Source organism: Danio rerio, chromosome 5 (genome assembly GCF_052040795.2).
Source record: "Danio rerio strain M-AB ecotype USA chromosome 5, GRCz13ab, whole genome shotgun sequence".
NCBI classification, from domain to species: domain Eukaryota; kingdom Metazoa; phylum Chordata; class Actinopteri; order Cypriniformes; family Danionidae; genus Danio; species Danio rerio.
Window position 1 is genome coordinate 50,241,230 of NC_141025.1, and position 26,227 is coordinate 50,267,456.

Consider the following 26,227-nt stretch of genomic DNA (forward strand, 5'->3'; position numbering starts at 1 on the left):
GACCCCAGCAAGCTACCCAGGGGTCCATCTCTTTCCCTGGTCTTGCAGTAGAGGCCCCAGGGTGCCCCCTGGCCCTCCACCTAGGGGCCTCTGACCCCAGCAAGCTGCCCAGGGGTCCACCTCTCTCCCTGGACTTGCAGTAGAGGCCCCAGGGTGCCCCCTGGCCCTCCACCTATGGGCCTCGTACCCCAGCAAGCTACCCAGGGGTCCACCTCTCTCCCTGGACTTGCAGGATAGGCCCCAGGGTGCCCCCTGGCCCTCCACCTAGGGGCCTCTGACCCCAGCAAGCTACCCAGAGGTCCACCTCTCTCCCTGGACTTGCAGAATAGGCCCCAGGGTGCCCCCTGACCCTCCACCAAGGGGCCTCTGACCCCAGCAAGCTACACAAGGGTCCACAACTCTCCCTGGGATTGCAGTAAAGGTCCCAGGGTGCCCCCTTGACCTCCACCTAGGGGCCTCTGACCCTAGCCAGCTACCCAGGGGTCCACCTTTCTCCCTGGACTTGCAGTAGAGGCCCCAGGAAGCCCCCTGTCCCTCCGCCTAGGGGCCTCTGACCCCAGCAAACTACCCAGGGGTCCACCTCTCTCCCTAGACTTGCAGTAGAGGCCCCAGGGTGCCCCCTGGCCCTCCACCTATGGGCTTCAGACCCCAGCAAGCAACCCAGGGGTCCACCTCTCTCCCTGGACTTGCAGTAGAGGCCCCAGGGTGCCCCCTGGCCCTCCACCTAGGGGCCTCTGACCTTAGGAAGCTACCCAGGGGTCCACCTCTCTCCCTGGACTTGCAGTGTAGACCCTAGGGTGCCCCCTGGCCCTCCAACTAGTTGCCTCTGACCCCAGCAAGCTACCCAGGGGTCCACCTCTCTCCATGGACTTGCAGTAGAGGCCCTAGGGTACCTCCTGACCCTCCACCTAGGGGACTCTGACCCCAGGAAGCTACCCAGGGGTCCACCTCTCTCCCTGGGCTTGCAGTAGAGGCCCCAGGGTGCCCCCTGGCCCTCCACCTAGGGGCCTCTGACCCCAGCAAGCTACACAAGGGTCCACAACTCTCCCTGGGATTGCAGGATAGGCCCCAGGGTACCCCCTGGCCTTCCACCTATGGGCTACAGACTCCAGCAAGCTACCCAGGGGTCCACCTCTCTCCCTGGGCTTGCAGTATAGGCCCCAGGGTGCCCCTTGGCCCTCCACCTAGAGGCCGCTGACCCCAGCAATCTACCCAAGGGTCCACCTCTCTCCCTTGACTTGAAGTAGAGGCCCCAAGGTGTCCCCTGGCCCTCCACCTAGGGGCCTCTGACCCCAGCAAGCTACCCAGAGGTCCACCTCTCTCCCTGGACTTGCAGAATAGGCCCCAGGGTGCCCCCTGACCCTCCACCAAGGGGCCTCTGACCCCAGCAAGCTACACAAGGGTCCACAACTCTACCTGGGATTGCAGTAAAGGTCCCAGGGTGCCCCCTTGACCTCCACCTAGGGGCCTCTGACCCTAGCAAGCTACCCAGGGATCCACCTTTCTCCCTGGACTTGCAGTAGAGGCCCCAGGAAGCCCCCTGTCCCTCCGCCTAGGGGCCTCTGACCCGAGCAAACTACCCAGGGGTCCACCTCTCTCCCTGGACTTGCAGTAGAGGCCCCAGGGTGCCCCCTGGCCCTCCACTTAGGGGCCTCTTACCCAAGCTAGCTACCCATGGGTCCACCTCTCTCCCTAGACTTGCAGTAGAGGCCCCCAGGGTGCCCCTGGCCCTCCACCTATGGGCTTCAGACCCCAGCAAGCTACCCAGGGGTCCACCTCTCTCCCTGGACTTGCAGTAGAGGCCCCAGGGTGCCCCCTGGCCCTCCACCTAGGGGCCTCTGACCTTAGGAAGCTACCCAGGGGTCCACCTCTCTCCCTGGACTTGCAGTGTAGACCCTAGGGTGCCCCCTGGCCCTCCACCTAGTTGCCTCTGACCCCAGCAAGCTACCCAGGGGTCCACCTCTCTCCCTGGACTTGCAGTAGAGGCCCTAGGGTACCTCCTGACCCTCCACCTAGGGGACTCTGACCCCAGGAAGCTACCCAGGGGTCCACCTCTCTCCCTGGGCTTGCAGTAGAGGCCCCAGGGTGCCCCCTGGCCCTCCACCTAGGGGACTCGTACCCCAGCAAGCTACCCAGGGGTCCACCTCTCTCCCTGGACTTGCAGGATAGGCCCCAGGGTGCCCCCTGGCCCTCCACTTTTGCCTCTGACCTTAGGAAGCTACCCAGGGGTCCACCTCTCTCCCTGGACTTGATGTATAGGCCCCGGGTTACCCCCTGGCCCTCCACCTATGGGCTTCAGACCCCAGCAAACTACCCAGGGGTCCACCTCTCTCCCTGGACTTGCAGTAGAGGCCCCAGGGTGCCCCCTGGCCCTCCACCTAGAGGCCTCTGACCCCAGCAAGCTACCTAGGGGTCCACCTCTTTCCCTGGACTTGCAGTAGAGGCCCCAGGGTGCCCCCTGGCCCTCCACCTAGGGGCCTCTGACCCCAGCAAGCTACCCAGGGGTCCACCTCTCTCCCTGGACTTGCAGTAGAGGCCCCAGGGTGCCCCCTGGCCCTCCACCTAGGGGCCTCGTACCCCAGCAAGCTACCCAGGGGTCCACCTCTCTCCCTGGACTTTTAGGATAGGCCCCAGGGTGCCCCCTGGCCCTCCACCTAGGGGCCTCTGACCCCAGCAAGCTACCCAGAGGTCCACCTCTCTCCCTGGACTTGCAGAATAGGCCCCAGGGTGCCCCCTGACCCTCCACCAAGGGGCCTCTGACCCCAGCAAGCTACACAAGGGTCCACAACTCTCCCTGGGATTGCAGTAAAGGCCCCAGGGTGCCCCCTTGACCTCCACCTAGGGGCCTCTGACCCTAGCAAGCTACCCCGGGGTCCACCTTCTCCCTGGACTTGCAGTAGAGGCCCCAGGAAGCCCCCTGTCCCTCCGCCTAGGGGCCTCTGACCCCAGCAAACTACCCAGGGGTCCACCTCTCTCCCTGGACTTGCAGTGGAGGCCCCAGGGTGCCCCCTGGCCCTCCACTCAGGGGCCTCTTACCCCAGCTAGCTACCCATGGGTCCACCTCTCTCCCTAGACTTGCAGTAGAGGCCCCAGGGTGCCCCCTGGCCCTCCACCTATGGGCTTCAGACCCCAGCAAGCTACCCAGGGGTCCACCTCTCTCCCTGGACTTGCAGGATAGGCCCCAGGGTGCCCCCTGGCCCTCCACCTAGGGGCCTCTGACCCCAGCAAGCTACCCAGAGGTCCACCTCTCTCCCTGGACATGCAGTAGAGGCCCCAGGGTGCCCCCTGGCCCTCCACCTAGGGGCCTCTGACCCCAGCAAGCTACCCAGGGGTCCACCTCTCTCCCTGGACTTGCAGTAGAGGCCCCAGGGTGCCCCCTGGCCCTCCACCTAGGGGCCTCGTACCCCAGCAAGCTACCCAGGGGTCCACCTCTCTCCCTGGACTTTTAGGATAGGCCCCAGGGTGCCCCCTGGCCCTCCACCTAGGGGCCTCTGACCCCAGCAAGCTACCCAGAGGTCCACCTCTCTCCCTGGACTTGCAGAATAGGCCCCAGGGTGCCCCCTGACCCTCCACCAAGGGGCCTCTGACCCCAGCAAGCTACACAAGGGTCCACAACTCTCCCTGGACTTGCAGTAGAGGCCCCAGGAAGCCCCCTGTCCCTCCGCCTAGGGGCCTCTGACCCCAGCAAACTACCCAGGGGTCCATCTCTCTCCCTGGACTTGCAGTAGAGGCCCCAGGGTGCCCCCTGGCCCTCCACTTAGGGGCCTCTTACCCCAGCTAGCTACCCAGGGGTCCACCTCTCTCCATGGACTTGCAGTAGAGGCCCTAGGGTACCTCCTGACCCTCCACCTAGGGGACTCTGACCCCAGGAAGCTACCCAGGGGTCCACCTCTCTCCCTGGGCTTGCAGTAGAGGCCCCAGGGTGCCCCCTGGCCCTCCACCTAGGGGCCTCTGACCCCAGCAAGCTACACAAGGGTCCACAACTCTCCCTGGGATTGCAGGATAGGCCCCAGGGTACCCCCTGGCCTTCCACCTATGGGCTACAGACTCCAGCAAGCTACCCAGGGGTCCACCTCTCTCCCTGGGCTTGCAGTATAGGCCCCAGGGTGCCCCTTGGCCCTCCACCTAGAGGCCGCTGACCCCAGCAATCTACCCAAGGGTCCACCTCTCTCCCTTGACTTGAAGTAGAGGCCCCAAGGTGTCCCCTGGCCCTCCACCTAGGGGCCTCTGACCCCAGCAAGCTACCCAGAGGTCCACCTCTCTCCCTGGACTTGCAGAATAGGCCCCAGGGTGCCCCCTGACCCTCCACCAAGGGGCCTCTGACCCCAGCAAGCTACACAAGGGTCCACAACTCTCCCTGGGATTGCAGTAAAGGTCCCAGGGTGCCCCCTTGACCTCCACCTAGGGGCCTCTGACCCTAGCAAGCTACCCAGGGATCCACCTTTCTCCCTGGACTTGCAGTAGAGGCCCCAGGAAGCCCCCTGTCCCTCCGCCTAGGGGCCTCTGACCCGAGCAAACTACCCAGGGGTCCACCTCTCTCCCTGGACTTGAAGTAGAGGCCCCAGGGTGCCCCCTGGCCCTCCACTTAGGGGCCTCTTACCCAAGCTAGCTACCCATGGGTCCACCTCTCTCCCTAGACTTGCAGTAGAGGCCCCAGGGTGCCCCCTGGCCCTCCACCTATGGGCTTCAGACCCCAGCAAGCTACCCAGGGGTCCACCTCTCTCCCTGGACTTGCAGTAGAGGCCCCAGGGTGCCCGCTGGCCCTCCACCTAGGGGCCTCTGACCTTAGGAAGCTACCCAGGGGTCCACCTCTCTCCCTGGACTTGCAGTGTAGACCCTAGGGTGCCCCCTGGCCCTCCACCTAGTTGCCTCTGACCCCAGCAAGCTACCCAGGGGTCCACCTCTCTCCCTGGACTTGCAGTAGAGGCCCTAGGGTACCTCCTGACCCTCCACCTAGGGGACTCTGACCCCAGGAAGCTACCCAGGGGTCCACCTCTCTCCCTGGGCTTGCAGTAGAGGCCCCAGGGTGCCCCCTGGCCCTCCACCTAGGGGACTCGTACCCCAGCAAGCTACCCAGGGGTCCACCTCTCTCCCTGGACTTGCAGGATAGGCCCCAGGGTGCCCCCTGGCCCTCCACTTTTGCCTCTGACCTTAGGAAGCTACCCAGGGGTCCACCTCTCTCCCTGGACTTGATGTATAGGCCCCGGGTTACCCCCTGGCCCTCCACCTATGGGCTTCAGACCCCAGCAAACTACCCAGGGGTCCACCTTTCTCCCTGGACTTGCAGTAGAGGCCCCAGGGTGCCCCCTGGCCCTCCACCTAGAGGCCTCTGACCCCAGCAAGCTACCTAGGGGTCCACCTCTTTCCCTGGACTTGCAGTAGAGGCCCCAGGGTGCCCCCTGGCCCTCCACCTAGGGGCCTCTGACCCCAGCAAGCTACCCAGGGGTCCACCTCTCTCCCTGGACTTGCAATAGAGGCCCCAGGGTGCCCCCTGGCCCTCCACCTAGGGGCCTCGTACCCCAGCAAGCTACCCAGGGGTCCACCTCTCTCCCTGGACTTTTAGGATAGGCCCCAGGGTGCCCCCTGGCCCTCCACCTAGGGGCCTCTGACCCCAGCAAGCTACCCAGAGGTCCACCTCTCTCCCTGGACTTGCAGAATAGGCCCCAGGTTACCCCCTGACCCTCCACCAAGGGGCCTCTGACCCCAGCAAGCTACACAAGGGTCCACAACTCTCCCTGGGATTGCAGTAAAGGCCCCAGGGTGCCCCCTTGACCTCCACCTAGGGGCCTCTGACCCTAGCAAGCTACCCCGGGGTCCACCTTCTCCCTGGACTTACAGTAGAGGCCCCAGGAAGCCCCCTGTCCCTCCGCCTAGGGGCCTCTGACCCCAGCAAACTACCCAGGGGTCCACCTCTCTCCCTGGACTTGCAGTGGAGGCCCCAGGGTGCCCCCTGGCCCTCCACTCAGGGGCCTCTTACCCCAGCTAGCTACCCATGGGTCCACCTCTCTCCCTAGACTTGCAGTAGAGGCCCCAGTGTGCCCCCTGGCCCTCCACCTATGGGCTTCAGACCCCAGCAAGCTACCCAGGGGTCCACCTCTCTCCCTGGACTTGCAGGATAGGCCCCAGGGTGCCCCCTGGCCCTCCACCTAGGGGCCTCTGACCCCAGCAAGCTACCCAGAGGTCCACCTCTCTCCCTGGACATGCAGTAGAGGCCCCAGGGTGCCCCCTGGCCCTCCACCTAGGGGCCTCTGACCCCAGCAAGCTACCCAGGGGTCCACCTCTCTCCCTGGACTTGCAGTAGAGGCCCCAGGGTGCCCCCTGGCCCTCCACCTAGGGGCCTCGTACCCCAGCAAGCTACCCAGGGGTCCACCTCTCTCCCAGGACTTTTAGGATAGGCCCCAGGGTGCCCCCTGGCCCTCCACCTAGGGGCCTCTGACCCCAGCAAGCTACCCAGAGGTCCACCTCTCTCCCTGGACTTGCAGAATAGGCCCCAGGGTGCCCCCTGACCCTCCACCAAGGGGCCTCTGACCCCAGCAAGCTACACAAGGGTCCACAACTCTCCCTGGACTTGCAGTAGAGGCCCCAGGAAGCCCCCTGTCCCTCCGCCTAGGGGCCTCTGACCCCAGCAAACTACCCAGGGGTCCATCTCTCTCCCTGGACTTGCAGTAGAGGCCCCAGGGTGCCCCCTGGCCCTCCACTTAGGGGCCTCTTACCCCAGCTAGCTACCCAGGGGTCCACCTCTCTCCATGGACTTGCAGTAGAGGCCCTAGGGTACCTCCTGACCCTCCACCTAGGGGACTCTGACCCCAGGAAGCTACCCAGGGGTCCACCTCTCTCCCTGGGCTTGCAGTAGAGGCCCCAGGGTGCCCCCTGGCCCTCCACCTAGGGGCCTCTGACCCCAGCAAGCTACACAAGGGTCCACAACTCTCCCTGGGATTGCAGGATAGGCCCCAGGGTACCCCCTGGCCTTCCACCTATGGGCTACAGACTCCAGCAAGCTACCCAGGGGTCCACCTCTCTCCCTGGGCTTGCAGTATAGGCCCCAGGGTGCCCCTTGGCCCTCCACCTAGAGGCCGCTGACCCCAGCAATCTACCCAAGGGTCCACCTCTCTCCCTTGACTTGAAGTAGAGGCCCCAAGGTGTCCCCTGGCCCTCCACCTAGGGGCCTCTGACCCCAGCAAGCTACCCAGAGGTCCACCTCTCTCCCTGGACTTGCAGAATAGGCCCCAGGGTGCCCCCTGACCCTCCACCAAGGGGCCTCTGACCCCAGCAAGCTACACAAGGGTCCACAACTCTCCCTGGGATTGCAGTAAAGGTCCCAGGGTGCCCCCTTGACCTCCACCTAGGGGCCTCTGACCCTAGCAAGCTACCCAGGGATCCACCTTTCTCCCTGGACTTGCAGTAGAGGCCCCAGGAAGCCCCCTGTCCCTCCGCCTAGGGGCCTCTGACCCGAGCAAACTACCCAGGGGTCCACCTCTCTCCCTGGACTTGAAGTAGAGGCCCCAGGGTGCCCCCTGGCCCTCCACTTAGGGGCCTCTTACCCAAGCTAGCTACCCATGGGTCCACCTCTCTCCCTAGACTTGCAGTAGAGGCCCCAGGGTGCCCCCTGGCCCTCCACCTATGGGCTTCAGACCCCAGCAAGCTACCCAGGGGTCCACCTCTCTCCCTGGACTTGCAGTAGAGGCCCCAGGGTGCCCCCTGGCCCTCCACCTAGGGGCCTCTGACCTTAGGAAGCTACCCAGGGGTCCACCTCTCTCCCTGGACTTGCAGTGTAGACCCCAGGGTGCCCCCTGGCCCTCCACCTAGGGGCCTCTGACCCCAGCAAGCTACCCAGGGGTCCACCTCTCTCCCTGGACTTTTAGGATAGGCCCCAGGGTGCCCCCTGGCCCTCCACCTAGGGGCCTCTGACCCCAGCAAGCTACCCAGAGGTCCACCTCTCTCCCTGGACTTGCAGAATAGGCCCCAGGGTGCCCCCTGACCCTCCACCAAGGGGCCTCTGACCCCAGCAAGCTACACAAGGGTCCACAACTCTCCCTGGGATTGCAGTAAAGGCCCCAGGGTGCCCCCTTGACCTCCACCTAGGGGCCTCTGACCCTAGCAAGCTACCCCGGGGTCCACCTTCTCCCTGGACTTGCAGTAGAGGCCCCAGGAAGCCCCCTGTCCCTCCGCCTAGGGGCCTCTGACCCCAGCAAACTACCCAGGGGTCCACCTCTCTCCCTGGACTTGCAGTGGAGGCCCCAGGGTGCCCCCTGGCCCTCCACTCAGGGGCCTCTTACCCCAGCTAGCTACCCATGGGTCCACCTCTCTCCCTAGACTTGCAGTAGAGGCCCCAGGGTGCCCCCTGGCCCTCCACCTATGGGCTTCAGACCCCAGCAAGCTACCCAGGGGTCCACCTCTCTCCCTGGACTTGCAGGATAGGCCCCAGGGTGCCCCCTGGCCCTCCACCTAGGGGCCTCTGACCCCAGCAAGCTACCCAGAGGTCCACCTCTCTCCCTGGACATGCAGTAGAGGCCCCAGGGTGCCCCCTGGCCCTCCACCTAGGGGCCTCTGACCCCAGCAAGCTACCCAGGGGTCCACCTCTCTCCCTGGACTTGCAGTAGAGGCCCCAGGGTGCCCCCTGGCCCTCCACCTAGGGGCCTCGTACCCCAGCAAGCTACCCAGGGGTCCACCTCTCTCCCTGGACTTTTAGGATAGGCCCCAGGGTGCCCCCTGGCCCTCCACCTAGGGGCCTCTGACCCCAGCAAGCTACCCAGAGGTCCACCTCTCTCCCTGGACTTGCAGAATAGGCCCCAGGGTGCCCCCTGACCCTCCACCAAGGGGCCTCTGACCCCAGCAAGCTACACAAGGGTCCACAACTCTCCCTGGACTTGCAGTAGAGGCCCCAGGAAGCCCGCTGTCCCTCCGCCTAGGGGCCTCTGACCCCAGCAAACTACCCAGGGGTCCATCTCTCTCCCTGGACTTGCAGTAGAGGCCCCAGGGTGCCCCCTGGCCCTCCACTTAGGGGCCTCTTACCCCAGCTAGCTACCCAGGGGTCCACCTCTCTCCATGGACTTGCAGTAGAGGCCCTAGGGTACCTCCCGACCCTCCACCTAGGGGACTCTGACCCAAGGAAGCTACCCAGGGGTCCACCTCTCTCCCTGGGCTTGCAGTAGAGGCCCCAGGGTGCCCCCTGGCCCTCCACCTATGGGCCTCTGACCCCAGCAAGCTACACAAGGGTCCACAACTCTCCCTGGGATTGCAGGATAGGCCCCAGGGTACCCCCTGGCCTTCCACCTATGGGCTACAGACTCCAGCAAGCTACCCAGGGGTCCACCTCTCTCCCTGGGCTTGCAGTATAGGCCCCAGGGTGCCCCTTGGCCCTCCACCTAGAGGCCGCTGACCCCAGCAATCTACCCAAGGGTCCACCTCTCTCCCTTGACTTGAAGTAGAGGCCCCAAGGTGCCCCCTGGCCCTCCACCTAGGGGCCTCTGACCCCAGCAAGCTACCCAGAGGTCCACCTCTCTCCCTGGACTTGCAGAATAGGCCCCAGGGTGCCCCCTGACCCTCCACCAAGGGGCCTCTGACCCCAGCAAGCTACACAAGGGTCCACAACTCTCCCTGGACTTGCAGTAGAGGCCCCAGGAAGCCCCCTGTCCCTCCGCCTAGGGGCCTCTGACCCCAGCAAACTACCCAGGGGTCCATCTCTCTCCCTGGACTTGCAGTAGAGGCCCCAGGGTGCCCCCTGGCCCTCCACTTAGGGGCCTCTTACCCCAGCTAGCTACCCAGGGGTCCACCTCTCTCCATGGACTTGCAGTAGAGGCCCTAGGGTACCTCCTGACCCTCCACCTAGGGGACTCTGACCCCAGGAAGCTACCCATGGGTCCACCTCTCTCCCTGGGCTTGCAGTAGAGGCCCCAGGGTGCCCCCTGGCCCTCCACCTAGGGGCCTCTGACCCCAGCAAGCTACACAAGGGTCCACAACTCTCCCTGGGATTGCAGGAAAGGCCCCAGGGTACCCCCTGGCCTTCCACCTATGGGCTACAGACTCCAGCAAGCTACCCAGGGGTCCACCTCTCTCCCTGGGCTTGCAGTATAGGCCCCAGGGTGCCCCTTGGCCCTCCACCTAGAGGCCGCTGACCCCAGCAATCTACCCAAGGGTCCACCTCTCTCCCTTGACTTGAAGTAGAGGCCCCAAGGTGTCCCCTGGCCCTCCACCTAGGGGCCTCTGACCCCAGCAAGCTACCCAGAGGTCCACCTCTCTCCCTGGACTTGCAGAATAGGCCCCAGGGTGCCCCCTGACCCTCCACCAAGGGGCCTCTGACCCCAGCAAGCTACACAAGGGTCCACAACTCTCCCTGGGATTGCAGTAAAGGTCCCAGGGTGCCCCCTTGACCTCCACCTAGGGGCCTCTGACCCTAGCAAGCTACCCAGGGATCCACCTTTCTCCCTGGACTTGCAGTAGAGGCCCCAGGAAGCCCCCTGTCCCTCCGCCTAGGGGCCTCTGACCCGAGCAAACTACCCAGGGGTCCACCTCTCTCCCTGGACTTGAAGTAGAGGCCCCAGGGTGCCCCCTGGCCCTCCACTTAGGGGCCTCTTACCCAAGCTAGCTACCCATGGGTCCACCTCTCTCCCTAGACTTGCAGTAGAGGCCCCAGGGTGCCCCCTGGCCCTCCACCTATGGGCTTCAGACCCCAGCAAGCTACCCAGGGGTCCACCTCTCTCCCTGGACTTGCAGTAGAGGCCCCAGGGTGCCCCCTGGCCCTCCACCTAGGGGCCTCTGACCTTAGGAAGCTACCCAGGGGTCCACCTCTCTCCCTGGACTTGCAGTGTAGACCCTAGGGTGCCCCCTGGCCCTCCACCTAGTTGCCTCTGACCCCAGCAAGCTACCCAGGGGTCCACCTCTCTCCCTGGACTTGCAGTAGAGGCCCTAGGGTACCTCCTGACCCTCCACCTAGGGGACTCTGACCCCAGGAAGCTACCCAGGGGTCCACCTCTCTCCCTGGGCTTGCAGTAGAGGCCCCAGGGTGCCCCCTGGCCCTCCACCTAGGGGACTCGTACCCCAGCAAGCTACCCAGGGGTCCACCTCTCTCCCTGGACTTGCAGGATAGGCCCCAGGGTGCCCCCTGGCCCTCCACTTTTGCCTCTGACCTTAGGAAGCTACCCAGGGGTCCACCTCTCTCCCTGGACTTGATGTATAGGCCCCGGGTTACCCCCTGGCCCTCCACCTATGGGCTTCAGACCCCAGCAAACTACCCAGGGGTCCACCTCTCTCCCTGGACTTGCAGTAGAGGCCCCAGGGTGCCCCCTGGCCCTCCACCTAGAGGCCTCTGACCCCAGCAAGCTACCTAGGGGTCCACCTCTTTCCCTGGACTTGCAGTAGAGGCCCCAGGGTGCCCCCTGGCCCTCCACCTAGGGGCCTCTGACCCCAGCAAGCTACCCAGGGGTCCACCTCTCTCCCCGGACTTGCAGTAGAGGCCCCAGGGTGCCCCCTGGCCCTCCACCTAGGGGCCTCGTACCCCAGCAAGCTACCCAGGGGTCCACCTCTCTCCCTGGACTTTTAGGATAGGCCCCAGGGTGCCCCCTGGCCCTCCACCTAGGGGCCTCTGACCCCAGCAAGCTACCCAGAGGTCCACCTCTCTCCCTGGACTTGCAGAATAGGCCCCAGGGTGCCCCCTGACCCTCCACCAAGGGGCCTCTGACCCCAGCAAGCTACACAAGGGTCCACAACTCTCCCTGGGATTGCAGTAAAGGCCCCAGGGTGCCCCCTTGACCTCCACCTAGGGGCCTCTGACCCTAGCAAGCTACCCCGGGGTCCACCTTCTCCCTGGACTTGCAGTAGAGGCCCCAGGAAGCCCCCTGTCCCTCCGCCTAGGGGCCTCTGACCCCAGCAAACTACCCAGGGGTCCACCTCTCTCCCTGGACTTGCAGTGGAGGCCCCAGGGTGCCCCCTGGCCCTCCACTCAGGGGCCTCTTACCCCAGCTAGCTACCCATGGGTCCACCTCTCTCCCTAGACTTGCAGTAGAGGCCCCAGGGTGCCCCCTGGCCCTCCACCTATGGGCTTCAGACCCCAGCAAGCTACCCAGGGGTCCACCTCTCTCCCTGGACTTGCAGGATAGGCCCCAGGGTGCCCCCTGGCCCTCCACCTAGGGGCCTCTGACCCCAGCAAGCTACCCAGAGGTCCACCTCTCTCCCTGGACATGCAGTAGAGGCCCCAGGGTGCCCCCTGGCCCTCCACCTAGGGGATTCTGACCCCAGCAAGCTACCCAGGGGTCCACCTCTCTCCCTGGACTTGCAGTAGAGGCCCCAGGGTGCCCCCTGGCCATCCACCTAGGGGCCTCGTACCCCAGCAAGCTACCCAGGGGTCCACCTCTCTCCCTGGACTTTTAGGATAGGCCCCAGGGTGCCCCCTGGCCCTCCACCTAGGGGCCTCTGACCCCAGCAAGCTACCCAGAGGTCCACCTCTCTCCCTGGACTTGCAGAATAGGCCCCAGGGTGCCCCCTGACCCTCCACCAAGGGGCCTCTGACCCCAGCAAGCTACACAAGGGTCCACAACTCTCCCTGGACTTGCAGTAGAGGCCCCAGGAAGCCCCCTGTCCCTCCGCCTAGGGGCCTCTGACCCCAGCAAACTACCCAGGGGTCCATCTCTCTCCCTGGACTTGCAGTAGAGGCCCCAGGGTGCCCCCTGGCCCTCCACTTAGGGGCCTCTTACCCCAGCTAGCTACCCAGGGGTCCACCTCTCTCCATGGACTTGCAGTAGAGGCCCTAGGGTACCTCCTGACCCTCCACCTAGGGGACTCTGACCCAAGGAAGCTACCCAGGGGTCCACCTCTCTCCCTGGGCTTGCAGTAGAGGCCCCAGGGTGCCCCCTGGCCCTCCACCTAGGGGCCTCTGACCCCAGCAAGCTACACAAGGGTCCACAACTCTCCCTGGGATTGCAGGATAGGCCCCAGGGTACCCCCTGGCCTTCCACCTATGGGCTACAGACTCCAGCAAGCTACCCAGGGGTCCACCTCTCTCCCTGGGCTTGCAGTATAGGCCCCAGGGTGCCCCTTGGCCCTCCACCTAGAGGCCGCTGACCCCAGCAATCTACCTAAGGGTCCACCTCTCTCCCTTGACTTGAAGTAGAGGCCCCAAGGTGTCCCCTGGCCCTCCACCTAGGGGCCTCTGACCCCAGCAAGCTACCCAGAGGTCCACCTCTCTCCCTGGACTTGCAGAATAGGCCCCAGGGTGCCCCCTGACCCTCCACCAAGGGGCCTCTGACCCCAGCAAGCTACACAAGGGTCCACAACTCTCCCTGGGATTGCAGTAAAGGTCCCAGGGTGCCCCCTTGACCTCCACCTAGGGGCCTCTGACCCTAGCAAGCTACCCAGGGATCCACCTTTCTCCCTGGACTTGCAGTAGAGGCCCCAGGAAGCCCCCTGTCCCTCCGCCTAGGGGCCTCTGACCCGAGCAAACTACCCAGGGGTCCACCTCTCTCCCTGGACTTGAAGTAGAGGCCCCAGGGTGCCCCCTGGCCCTCCACTTAGGGGCCTCTTACCCAAGCTAGCTACCCATGGGTCCACCTCTCTCCCTAGACTTGCAGTAGAGGCCCCAGGGTGCCCCCTGGCCCTCCACCTATGGGCTTCAGACCCCAGCAAGCTACCCAGGGGTCCACCTCTCTCCCTGGACTTGCAGTAGAGGACCCAGGGTGCCCCCTGGCCCTCCACCTAGGGGCTTCTGACCTTAGGAAGCTACCCAGGGGTCCACCTCTCTCCCTGGACTTTCAGTGTAGACCCTAGGGTGCCCCCTGGCCCTCCACCTAGTTGCCTCTGACCCCAGCAAGCTACCCAGGGGTCCACCTCTCTCCCTGGACTTGCAGTAGAGGCCCTAGGGTACCTCCTGACCCTCCACCTAGGGGACTCTGACCCCAGGAAGCTACCCAGGGGTCCACCTCTCTCCCTGGGCTTGCAGTAGAGGCCCCAGGGTGCCCCCTGGCCCTCCACCTAGGGGACTCGTACCCCAGCAAGCTACCCAGGGGTCCACCTCTCTCCCTGGACTTGCAGGATAGGCCCCAGGGTGCCCCCTGGCCCTCCACTTTTGCCTCTGACCTTAGGAAGCTACCCAGGGGTCCACCTCTCTCCCTGGACTTGATGTATAGGCCCCGGGTTACCCCCTGGCCCTCCACCTATGGGCTTCAGACCCCAGCAAACTACCCAGGGGTCCACCTCTCTCCCTGGACTTGCAGTAGAGGCCCCAGGGTGCCCCCTGGCCCTCCACCTAGAGGCCTCTGACCCCAGCAAGCTACCTAGGGGTCCACCTCTTTCCCTGGACTTGCAGTAGAGGCCCCAGGGTGCCCCCTGGCCCTCCACCTAGGGGCCTCTGACCCCAGCAAGCTACCCAGGGGTCCACCTCTCTCCCTGGACTTGCAGTAGAGGCCCCAGGGTGCCCCCTGGCCCTCCACCTAGGGGCCTCGTACCCCAGCAAGCTACCCAGGGGTCCACCTCTCTCCCTGGACTTTTAGGATAGGCCCCAGGGTGCCCCCTGGCCCTCCACCTAGGGGCCTCTGACCCCAGCAAGCTACCCAGAGGTCCACCTCTCTCCCTGGACTTGCAGAATAGGCCCCAGGGTGCCCCCTGACCCTCCACCAAGGGGCCTCTGACCCCAGCAAGCTACACAAGGGTCCACAACTCTCCCTGGGATTGCAGTAAAGGCCCCAGGGTGCCCCCTTGACCTCCACCTAGGGGCCTCTGACCCTAGCAAGCTACCCCGGGGTCCACCTTCTCCCTGGACTTGCAGTAGAGGCCCCAGGAAGCCCCTTGTCCCTCCGCCTAGGGGCCTCTGACCCCAGCAAACTACCCAGGGGTCCACCTCTCTCCCTGGACTTGCAGTAGAGGCCCCAGGGTGCCCCCTGGCCCTCCACTCAGGGGCCTCTTACCCCAGCTAGCTACCCATGGGTCCACCTCTCTCCCTAGACTTGCAGTAGAGGCCCCAGGGTGCCCCCTGGCCCTCCACCTATGGGCTTCAGACCCCAGCAAGCTACCCAGGGGTCCACCTCTCTCCCTGGACTTGCAGTAGAGGCCCCAGGGTGCCCCCTGGCCCTCCACCTAGGGGCCTCGTACCCCAGCAAGCTACTCAGCGGTCCACCTTACTCATTGGACTTGCAAGTTAGGCCCCAGGGTGCCCCCTGGCCCTCCACCTAGAGGCCTTGTACCCCAGCAAGCTACCCAGGGGTCCACCTCTCTCCCTGGACTTGCACGATAGTCCCCAGGGTGCCCTCTGGCCCTCCACCTAGGGGCCTCTAACCTTAGGAAGCTACCCAAGGGTCCACCTCTCTCCCTGGACTTGGAGTATAGGCCCCGGGGTACCCCCTGGCCCTCCACCTATGGGCTTCAGACCCCAGCAAGCTACCCAGGGGTCCACCTCTCTCCCTGGACTTGCAGTAGAGGCCCCAGGGTGCCCCCTGGCCCTCCACCTAGAGGCCTCTGACCCCAGCAAGCTACCCAGGTGTCCACCTCTTTCCCTGGACTTGCAGTAGAGGCCCCAGGGTGCCCCCTGGCCCTCCACCTAGGGGCCTCTGACCCCAGCAAGCTACCCAGGGGTCCACCTCTTTCCCTGGACTTGCAGTAGAGGCCCCAGGGTGCCCCCTGGCCCTCCACTTAGGGGCCTCTTACCCCAACTAGCTACCCATGGGTCCACCTCTCTCCCTAGACTTGCAGTAGAGGCCCCAGGTTGCCCCCTGGCCCTCTACCTAGAGGCCTCTGACCCCAGCAAGCTACCCAGGGGTCCACCTCTTTCCCTGGACTTGCAGTAGAGGCCCCAGGGTGCCCCCTGGCCCTCCACCTAGGGGCCTCTCACCCCAGCAAGCTACCCAGGGGTCCACCTCTCTCCCTGGACTTGCAGTAGAGGCCCCAGGGTGCCCCCTGGCCCTCCACCTATGGGCCTCGTACCCCAGCAAGCTACCCAGGGGTCCACCTCTCTCCCTGGACTTGCAGGATAGGCCCCAGGGTGCCCCCTGGCCCTCCACCTAGGGGCCTCTGACCCCAGCAAGCTACCCAGAGGTCCACCTCTCTCCCTGGACTTGCAGAATAGGCCCCAGGGTGCCCCCTGACCCTCCACCAAGGGGCCTCTGACCCCAGCAAGCTACACAAGGGTCCACAACTCTCCCTGGGATTGCAGTAAAGGCCCCAGGGTGCCCCCTTGACCTACACCTAGGGGCCTCTGACCCCAGCAAGCTACCCAGGGGACCACCTCTTTCCCTGGACTTGCAGTAGAGGCCCCAGGGTGCCCCCTGGCCCTCCACCTAGTTGCCTCTGACACCAGCAAGCTACCCAGGGGTCCACCTCTCTCCCTGGACTTGCAGTAGAGGCCCCAGAAAGCCCCTGGCCCCCCACCTAGGGGCATTTGACCTCAGGAAGCTACCCAGGGGTACACCTCTCTCCCTGGACTTGCAGTCTAGGCCCCAGGGTACCCCTGTCCCTCAACCTAGTTGCCTCTGACCCCAGCAAGCTACCCAGGGGTCCTCCTCTCTCCCTGGACTTGCAGTAGAGGCCCCAGGGTGCCCCCTGGCCCTCCACCTAGGGGCCTCGTACCCCAGCAAGCTACCCAGGGGTCCACATCTCTCCCTGGACTTGCAGGATAGGCCCCAGGGTGCCCCCTGGCCCTCCACCTAGGGGCCTCTGACCTTAGGAAGCTACCCAGGGGTCCACCTCTCTCCCTGGACTTGCAGTGTAGACCCTAGGGTGCCCCCTGGCCCTCCACCTAGTTGCCTCTGACCCCAGCAAGCTACCCAGGGGTCCACCTCTCTCCCTGGACTTGCAGTAGAGGCCCTAGGGTACCTCCTGACCCTCCACCTAGGGGACTCTGACCCCAGGAAGCTACCCAGGGGTCCACCTCTCTCCCTGGACTTGCAGTAGAGGCCCCAGGGTGCCCCCTGGCCCTCCACCTAGGAGACTCGTACCCCAGCAAGCTACCCAGGGGTTCACCTCTCTCCCTGGACTTGCAGGATAGGCCCCAGGGTGCCCCCTGGCCCTCCACCTAGGGGCCTCTGACCTTAGGAAGCTACCCAGGGGTCCACCTCTCTCCCTGGACTTGCAATAGAGGCCCCAGGGTGCCCCCTGGCCCTTCACCTAGGGGCCTCGTACCCCAGCAAGCTACCCAGGGGTCCACCTCTCTCCCTGGACTTGCAGGATAGGCCCCAGGGTGCCCCCTGGCCCTCCACCTAGGGGCCTCTGGCCTTAGGAAGCTACCCAGGGGTCCACCTCTCTCCCTGGATTTGCAGTATAGGCCCCAAGGTACCCCCTGGACCTCCACCTATGGGCTACAGACCCCAGCAAGCTACCCAGGGGTCCACCTCTCTCCCTGGACTTGCAGTATAGGCCCCAGGGTGCCCCTTGGCCCTCCACCTAGAGGCCTCTGACCCCAGCAAGCTACCCAGGGGTCCACCTCTCTCCCTGGACTTGCAGTAGAGGCCCCAGGAAGCCCCCTTTCCCTCCGCCTTGGGGCCTCTGACCCCAGCAAACTACCCAGGGGTCCACCTCTCTCCCTGGACTTGCAGTAGGGGCCCCAGGGTGCCCCCTTGCCCTCCACTTAGGGGCCTCTTACCCCAGCTAGCTACCCATGGGTCCACCTCTTTCCCTAGACTTGCAGTAGAGGCCCCAAGGTGCCCCCTGGCCCTCCACCTAGGGGTCTCTGACCCAAGCAAGCTACCAAGGGGTCCACCTCTCTCCCTGGCCTTGCAGTAGAGGCCCCAGGGTGCCTCCTGGCCCTCCACCTAGAGGCCTTGTACCCCAGCAAGCTACCCAGGGGTCCACCTCTCTCCCTGGACTTGCACGATAGTCCCCAGGGTGCCCCCTGGCCCTCCACCTAGGGGCCTCTAACCTTAGGAAGCTACCCAAGGGTCCACCTCTCTCCCTGGACTTGAAGTATAGGCTCCAGGGTACCCCCTGGCCCTCCACCTATGGGCTTCAGACCCCAGCAAGCTACCCAGGAGTCCACCTCTCTCCCTGGAATTGCAGTAGAGGCCCCAGGGTGCCCCCTGGCCCTCCACCTAGAGGCCTCTGACCCCAGCAAGCTACCCAGGGGTCCACCTCTCTCCCTGGACTTGCAGTAGAGGCCCCAGGGTGCCCCCTGGCCCTCCACCTAGGGGCCTCTGACCCCAGCAAGCTACCCAGGGGTCCACCTCTCTCCCTGGACTTGCAGGATAGGCCCCAGGGTGCCCCCTGGCCCTCCACCTAGGGGCCTCTGACCCCAGCAAGCTACCCAGAGGTCCACCTCTCTCCCTGGACTTGCAGTAGAGGCCCCAGGGTGCCCCCTGGCCCTCCAACTAGGGGCCTCGTACCCCAGCAAGCAACCCAGCGGTCCACCTCTCTGCCTAGACTTGCAGTAGAGGCCCCAGGAAGCCCCTGGCCCTCCACCTAGGGGCCTCTGACCCCAGTAAGCTACCCATGGGTCCACCTCTCTCCCTGGACTTGCAGTATAGGCCCCAGGGTGCCCCCTGGCCATAGACCAAGGGGCTTCCGACCCCAGCAAGCTAACCAGGGGTCCACCTCTCTCCCTGGGCTTGCAGTAGAGGCCCCAGGGTGCCCCCTGGCCCTCCAACTAGGGGCCTCGTACCCCAGCAAGCAACCCAGGGGTCCACCTCTCTCCTTGGACTTGCAGGATAGGCCCCAGGGTGCCCCCTGGCCCTCCACCTAGGGGCCTTTGACCTCAGGAAGCTACCCAGGGGTCCACCTCTCTCCCTGGACTTGCAGTCTAGGCCCCAGGGTACCCCTGTCCTTCCACCTAATTGCCTCTGACCCCAGCAAGCTACCCAGGGGTCCTCCTCTCTCCCTGGACTTGCAGTAGAGGCCCCAGGGTGCCCCCTGGCCCTCCACCTAGGGGCCTCGTACCCCAGCAAGCTACCCAGGGGTCCACATCTCTCCCTGGACTTGCAGGATAGGCCCCAGGGTGCCCCCTGGCCCTCCACCTAGGGGCCTCTGACCTTAGGAAGCTACCCAGGGGTCCACCTCTCTCCCTGGACTTGCAGTGTAGACCCTAGGGTGCCCCCTGGTCCTCCACCTATTTGCCTCTGACCCCAGCAAGCTACCCAGGGGTCCACCTCTCTCCCTGGACTTGCAGTAGAGGCCCTAGGGTACCTCCTGACCCTCCACCTAGGGGACTCTGACCCCAGGAAGCTACCCAGGGGTCCACCTCTCTCCCTGGACTTGCAGTAGAGGCCCCAGGGTGCCCCCTGGCCCTCCACCTAGGGGACTCGTACTCCAGCAAGCTACCCAGGGGTCCACCTCTCTCCCTGGACTTGAAGTATAGGCCCCAGGGTGCCCCCTGGCCCTCCACCTAGGGGCCTCTGACCTTAGGAAGCTACCCAGGGGTCCACCTCTCTCCCTGGACTTGCAGTAGAGGCCCCAGGGTGCCCCCTGGCCCTCCACCTAGGGGCCTCGTACCCCAGCAAGCTACCCAGGGGTCCACCTCTTTCCCTGGACTTGCAGGATAGGCCCCAGGGTGCCCCCTGGCCCTCCACCTAGGGGCCTCTGACATTAGGAAGCTACCCAGGGGTCCACCTCTCTCCCTGGACTTGCAGTATAGGCCCCAGGGTACCCCCTGGACCTCCACCTATGGGCTACAGACCCCAGCAAGCTACCCAGGGGTCCACCTCTCTCCCTGGACTTGAGTATAGGCCCCAGGGTGCCCCTTGGCCCTCCACCTAGAGGCCTCTGACCCCAGCAAGCTACCCAGGGGTCCACCTCTCTCCCTGGACTTGCAGTAGAGGCCCCAGGAATCCCCTTGGCCCTCCACCTAGAGGCCTCTGACCCCAGCAAGCTACCCAGGGGTCCACCTCTCTACCTAGACTTGCAGTAGAGGCCCCAAGGTGCCCCCTGGCCCTCCACCTAGGGGTCTCTGACCCAAGCAAGCTACCCATGGGTCCACCTCTCTCCCTGGACTTGCAGTATAGGCCCCAGGGTGCCCCTTGGCCCTCCACCTAGAGGCCTCTGACCCCAGCAAGCTACCCAGGGGTCCACCTCTCTCCCTGGACTTGCAGTAGAGGCCCCAGGAAGCCCCCTGTCCCTCCGCCTTGGGGCCTCTGACCCCAGCAAACTACCCAGGGGTCCACCTCTCTCCCTGGACTTGCAGTAGAGGCCCCAGGAAGCCCCCTGTCCCTCCGCCTAGGGGCCTCTGACCCCAGCAAACTACCCAGGGGTCCACCTCTCTCCCTGGACTTGCAGTAGAGGCCCCAGGGTGCCCCCTGGCCCTCCACTTAGGGGCCTCTTACCCCAGCTAGCTACCCATGGGTCCACCTCTCTCCCTAGACTTGCAGTAGAGGCCCCAGGGTGCCCCCTGGCCCTCCAAATATGGGCTACAGACCCCAGCAAGCTACCCAGGGGTCCACCTCTCTCCCTGGACTTGCAGTAGAGGCCCCAGGAAGCCCCTTGGCCCTCCACCTAGAGGCCTCTGACCCCAGCAAGCTACCCAGGGGTCCACCTCTCTACCTAGACTTGCAATAGAGGCCCCAAGGTGCCCCCTGGCCCTCCACCTAGGGGTCTCTGACCCAAGCAAGCTACCCAGGGGTCCACCTCTCTCCCTGGACTTGCAGTATAGGCCCCAGGGTGCCCCTTGGCCCTCCACCTAGAGGCCTCTGACCCCAGCAAGCTACCCAGGGGTCCACCTCTCTCCCTGGACTTGCAGTAGAGGCCCCAGGAAGCCCCCTGTCCCTCCGCCTTGGGGCCTCTGACCCCAGCAAACTACCCAGGGGTCCACCTCTCTCCCTGGACTTGCAGTAGAGGCCCCAGGGTGCCCCCTTGCCCTCCACTTAGGGGCCTCTTACCCCAGCTAGCTACCCATGGGTCCACCTCTCTCCCTAGACTTGCAGTAGAGGCCCCAAGGTGCCCCCTGTCCCTCCACCTAGGGGTCTCTGACCCAAGCAAGCTACCAAGGGGTCCACCTCTCTCCCTGGCCTTGCAGTAGAGGCCCCAGGGTGCCCCCTGGCCCTCCACCTAGAGGCCTTGTACCCCAGCAAGCTACCCAGGGGTCCACCTCTCTCCCTGGACTTGCACGATAGTCCCCAGGGTGCCCTCTGGCCCTCCACCTAGGGGCCTCTAACCTTAGGAAGCTACCCAAGGGTCCACCTCTCTCCCTGGACTTGAAGTATAGGCCCCAGGGTACCCCCTGGCCCTCCACCTATGGGCTTCGGACCCCAGCAAGCTACCCAGGGGTCCACCTCTCTCCCTGGACTTGCAGTAGAGGCCCCAGGGTGCCCCCTGGCCTTCCACCTAGAGGCCTCTGACTCCAGCAAGCTACCCAGGGGTCCACCTCTCTCCCTGGACTTGCAGTAGAGGCCCCAGGGTGCCCCCTGGCCCTCCACCTAGGGGCCTCTGACCCCAGCAAGCTACCCAGGGGTCCACCTCTCTCCCTGGAATTTCAGGACAGGCACCAGGGTGCCCCCTGGCCCTCCACTTAGGGGCCTCTGACCCCAGCAAGCTACCCAGAGGTCCACCTCTCTCCCTGGACTTGCAGAATAGGCCCCAGGGTGCCCCCTGACCCTCCACCAAGGGGCCTCTGACCCCAGCAAGCTACACAAGGGTCCACAACTCTCCCTGGGATTGCAGTAAAGGCCCCAGGGTGCCCCCTTGACCTCCACCTAGGGGCCTCTGACCCTAGCAAGCTACCCAGGGGTCCACCTTTCTCCCTGGACTTGCAGTAGAGGCCCCAGGAAGCCCCCTGTCCCTCCGCCTAGGGGCCTCTGACCCCAGCAAACTACCCAGGGGTCCACCTCTCTCCCTGGACTTGCAGTGTAGACCCTAGGGTGCCCCCTGGCCCTCCACCTAGTTGCCTCTGACCCCAGCAAGCTACCCAGGGGTCCACCTCTCTCCCTGGACTTGCAGTAGAGGCCCTAGGGTACCTCCTGACCCTCCACCTAGGGGACTCTGACCCCAGGAAGCTACCCAGGGGTCCACCTCTCTCCCTGGACTAGCAGTAGAGGCCCCAGGGTGCCCCCTGGCCCTCCACCTAGGGGACTCGTACCCCAGCAAGCTACCCAGGGGTCCAACTCTCTCCCTGGACTTGCAGGATAGGCCCAGGGTGCCCCCTGGCCCTCCACCTAGGGGCCTCTGACCTTAGGAAGCTACCCAGGGGTCCACCTCTCTCCCTGGACTTGCAATAGAGGCCCCAGGGTGCCCCCTGGCCCTTCACCTAGGGGCCTCGTACCCCAGCAAGCTACCCAGGGGTCCACCTCTCTCCCTGGACTTGCAGGATAGGCCCCAAGGTGCCCCCTGGCCCTCCACCTAGGGGCCTCTGACCTTAGGAAGCTACCCAGGGGTCCACCTCTCTCCCTGGATTTGCAGTATAGGCCCCAGGGTACCCCCTGGACCTCCACCTATGGGCTACAGACCCCAGCAAGCTACCCAGGGGTCCACCTCTCTCCCTGGACTTGCAGTATAGGCCCCAGGGTGCCCCTTGGCCCTCCACCTAGAGGCCTCTGACCCCAGCAAGCTACCCAGGGGTCCACCTCTCTCCCTGGACTTGCAGTAGAGGCCCCAGGGAGCCCCCTGTCCCTCCGCCTTGGGGCCTCTGACCCCAGCAAACTACCCAGGGGTCCACCTCTCTCCCTGGACTTGCAGTAGAGGCCCCAGGGTGCCCCCTTGCCCTCCACTTAGGGGCCTCTTACCCCAGCTAGCTACCCATGGGTCCACCTCTCTCCCTAGACTTGCAGTAGAGGTCCCAAGGTGCCCCCTGGCCCTCCACCTAGGGGTCTCTGACCCATGCAAGCTACCAAGGGGTCCACCTCTCTCCCTGGCCTTGCAGTAGAGGCCCCAGGGTGCCCCCTGGCCCTCCACCTAGAGGCCTTGTACCCCAGCAAGCTACCCAGGGGTCCACCTCTCTCCCTGGACTTGCACGATAGTCCCGAGGGTGCCCTCTGGCCCTCCACCTAGGGGCCTCTAACCTTAGGAAGCTACCCAAGGGTCCACCTCTCTCCCTGGACTTGAAGTATAGGCCCCAGGGTACCCCCTGGCCCTCCACCTATGAGCTTCAGACCCCAGCAAGCTACCCAGGGGTCCACCTCTCTCCCTGGACTTGCAGTAGAGGCCCCAGGGTGCCCCCTGGCCCTCCATCTAGAGGCCTCTGACTCCAGCAAGCTACCCAGGGGTCCACCTCTCTCCCTGGACTTGCAGTAGAGGCCCCAGGGTGCCCCCTGGCCCTCCACCTAGGGGCCTCTGACCCCAGCAAGCTACCCAGGGGTCCACCTCTCTCCCTGGACTTGCAGGATAGGCCCCAGGGTGCCCCCTGGCCCTCCACCTAGGGGCCTCTGACCCCAGCAAGCTACCCAGAGGTCCACCTCTCTCCCTGGACTTGCAGAATAGGCCCCAGGGTGCCCCCTGACCCTCCACCAAGGGGCCTCTGACCCCAGCAAGCTACACAAGGGTCCACAACTCTCCCTGGGATTGCAGTAAAGGCCCCAGGGTGCCCCCTTGACCTCCACCTAGGGGCCTCTGACCCTAGCAAGCTACCCAGGGGTCCACCTTTCTCCCGGGACTTGCAGTAGAGGCCCCAGGAAGCCCCCTGTCCCTCCGCCTAGGGGCCTCTGACCCCAGCAAACTACCCTGGGGTCCACCTCTCTCCCTGGACTTGCAGTAGAGGCCCCAGGGTGCCCCCTGGCCCTCCACTTAGGGGCCTCTTACCCCAGCTAGCTACCCATGGGTCCACCTCTCTCCCTAGACTTGCAGTAGAGGCCCCAGGGTGCCCCCTGGCCCTCCAAATATGGGCTTCAGACCCCAGCAAGCTACCCAGGGGTCCACCTCTCTCCCTGGACTAGCAGTAGAGGCCCCAGGGTGCCCCCTGGCCCTCCACCTAGGGGCCTCGTACCCCAGCAAGCTACTCAGGGGTCCACCTTACTCCCTGGACTTGCAAGATAGGCCCCAGGGTGCCCCCTGGCCCTCCACCTAGAGGCCTTGTACCCCAGCAAGCTACCCAGGGGTCCACCTCTCTCCCTGGACTTGCACGATAGTCCCCAGGGTGCCCTCTGGCCCTCCACCTAGGGGCCTCTAACCTTAGGAAGCTACCCAAGGGTCCACCTCTCTCCCTGGACTTGAAGTATAGGCCCCAGGGTACCCCCTGGCCCTCCACCTATGGGCTTCAGACCCCAGCAAGCTACCCAGGGGTCCACCTCTATCCCTGGACTTGCAGTAGAGGCCCCAGGGTGCCCCCTGGCCCTCCACTTAGGGGCCTCTTACACCAGCTAGCTACCCATGGGTCCACCTCTCTCCCTAGACTTGCAGTAGAGGGCCCAGGGTGCCCCCTGGCCCTCCACCTAGAGGCCTCTGACCCCAGCAAGCTACCCAGGGGTCCACCTCTTTCCCTGGACTTGCAGTAGAGGCCCCAGGGTGCCCCCTGGCCCTCCACCTAGGGGCCTCTGACCCCAGCAAGCTACCCAGGGGTCCACCTCTCTGCCTAGACTTGCAGTAGAGGCCCCAGGAAGCCCCTGGCCCTCCACCTAGGGAACTCTGACCCCAGTAAGCTACCCATGGGTCCACCTCTCTCCCTGGACTTGCAGTATAGGCCCCAGGGTGCCCCCTGGCCATAGACCAAGGGGCTTCCGACCCCAGCAAGCTAACCAGGGGTCCACCTCTCTCCCTGGGCTTGCAGTAGAGGCCCCAGGGTGCCCCCTGGCCCTCCAACTAGGGGCCTCGTACCCCAGCAAGCAACCCAGGGGTCCACCTCTCTCCTTGGACTTGCAGGATAGGCCCCAGGGTGCCCCCTGGCCCTCCACCTAGGGGCCTTTGACCTCAGGAAGCTACCCAGGGGTCCACCTCTCTCCCTGGACTTGCAGTCTAGGCCCCAGGGTACCCCCGTCCCTCCACCTAGTTGCCTGACCCCAGCAAGCTACCCAGGGGTCCTCCTCTCTCCCTGGACTTGCAGTAGAGGCCCCAGGGTGCCCCCTGGCCCTCCACCTAGGGGCCTCGTACCCCAGCAAGCTACCCAGGGGTCCACATCTCTCCCTGGACTTGCAGGATAGGCCCCAGGGTGCCCCCTGGCCCTCCACCTAGGGGCCTCTGACCTTAGGAAGCTACCCAGGGGTCCACCTCTCTCCCTGGACTTGCAGTGTAGACCCTAGGGTGCCCCCTGGTCCTCCACCTATTTGCCTCTGACCCCAGCAAGCTACCCAGGGGTCCACCTCTCTCCCTGGACTTGCAGTAGAGGCCCTAGGGTACCTCCTGACCCTCCACCTAGGGGACTCTGACCCCAGGAAGCTACCCAGGGGTCCACCTCTCTCCCTGGACTTGCAGTAGAGGCCCCAGGGTGCCCCCTGGCCCTCCACCTAGGGGCCTCGTACCCCAGCAAGCTACCCAGGGGTCCACCTCTCTCCCTGGACTTGCAGGATAGGCCCCAGGGTGCCCCCTGGCCCTCCACCTAGGGGCCTCTGACATTAGGAAGCTACCCAGGGGTCCACCTCTCTCCCTGGACTTGCAGTATAGGCCCCAGGGTACCCCCTGGACCTCCACCTATGGGCTACAGACCCCAGCAAGCTACCCAGGGGTCCACCTCTCTCCCTAGACTTGCAGTATAGGCCCCAGGGTGCCCCTTGGCCCTCCACCTAGAGGCCTCTGACCCCAGCAAGCTACCCAGGGGTCCACCTCTCTCCCTGGACTTGCAGTAGAGGCCCCAGGAAGCCCCTTGGCCCTCCACCTAGAGGCCTCTGACCCCAGCAAGCTACCCAGGGGTCCACCTCTCTACCTAGACTTGCAGTAGAGGCCCCAAGGTGCCCCCTGGCCCTCCACCTAGGGGTCTCTGACCCAAGCAAGCTACCCAGGGGTCCACCTCTCTCCCTGGACTTGCAGTATAGGCCCCAGGGTGCCCCTTGGCCCTCCACCTAGAGGCCTCTGACCCCAGCAAGCTACCCAGGGGTCCACCTCTCTCCCTGGACTTGCAGTAGAGGCCCCAGGAAGCCCCCTGTCCCTCAGCCTTGGGGCCTCTGACCCCAGCAAACTACCCAGGGGTCCACCTCTCTCCCTGGACTTGCAGTAGAGGCCCCAGGGTGCCCCCTTGCCCTCCACTTAGGGGCCTCTTACCCCAGCTAGCTACCCATGGGTCCACCTCTCTCCCTAGACTTGCAGTAGAGGCCCCAAGGTGCCCCCTGGCCCTCCACCTAGGGGTCTCTGACCCAAGCAAGCTACCAAGGGGTCCACCTCTCTCCCTGGCCTTGCAGTAGAGGCCCCAGGGTGCCCCCTGGCCCTCCACCTAGAGGCCTTGTACCCCAGCAAGCTACCCAGGGGTCCATCT